Here is a 389-nt window from a genome sequence, read left to right as displayed (position 1 = left end):
ATTGCGATATCATATGTCGAACATAAGGCATGGACAAGCCACCTTATCTGATTCGACTGCTTTCTCGTTCACTGAGTTCGACTGTGTGAAATAGACGACGTTCGTCTAGATATCGCAATACAAAAGGATCATTAGCCGGAATCATCACTGGTGTTCGTAAGATCACGAACAACTCTATTCGAGATAGGTAGTCATAGTATCTTGCTAGAGACCGCCTATGACTTGTATATCCGAAATAGAGATTTCGGATTATACTGCTATATCGAATGAGCCTACAGGGTCACACACGCAGGGAAGGATAAAACGCACGAGAAAACGACGAAAACACCGAGACGAAAGGGTCCAGACCGGACGGACCAGAAGGGCTAGACCCGACCGTGTGCCAGGTC

This window comes from Tarenaya hassleriana, unplaced genomic scaffold (genome assembly GCF_000463585.1).
Source record: "Tarenaya hassleriana unplaced genomic scaffold, ASM46358v1 Cleome304, whole genome shotgun sequence".
Classification (NCBI taxonomy): domain Eukaryota; kingdom Viridiplantae; phylum Streptophyta; class Magnoliopsida; order Brassicales; family Cleomaceae; genus Tarenaya; species Tarenaya hassleriana.
The sequence above is the reverse complement of the archived record's forward strand: the minus strand, read 5'-3'. Positions refer to the sequence as shown.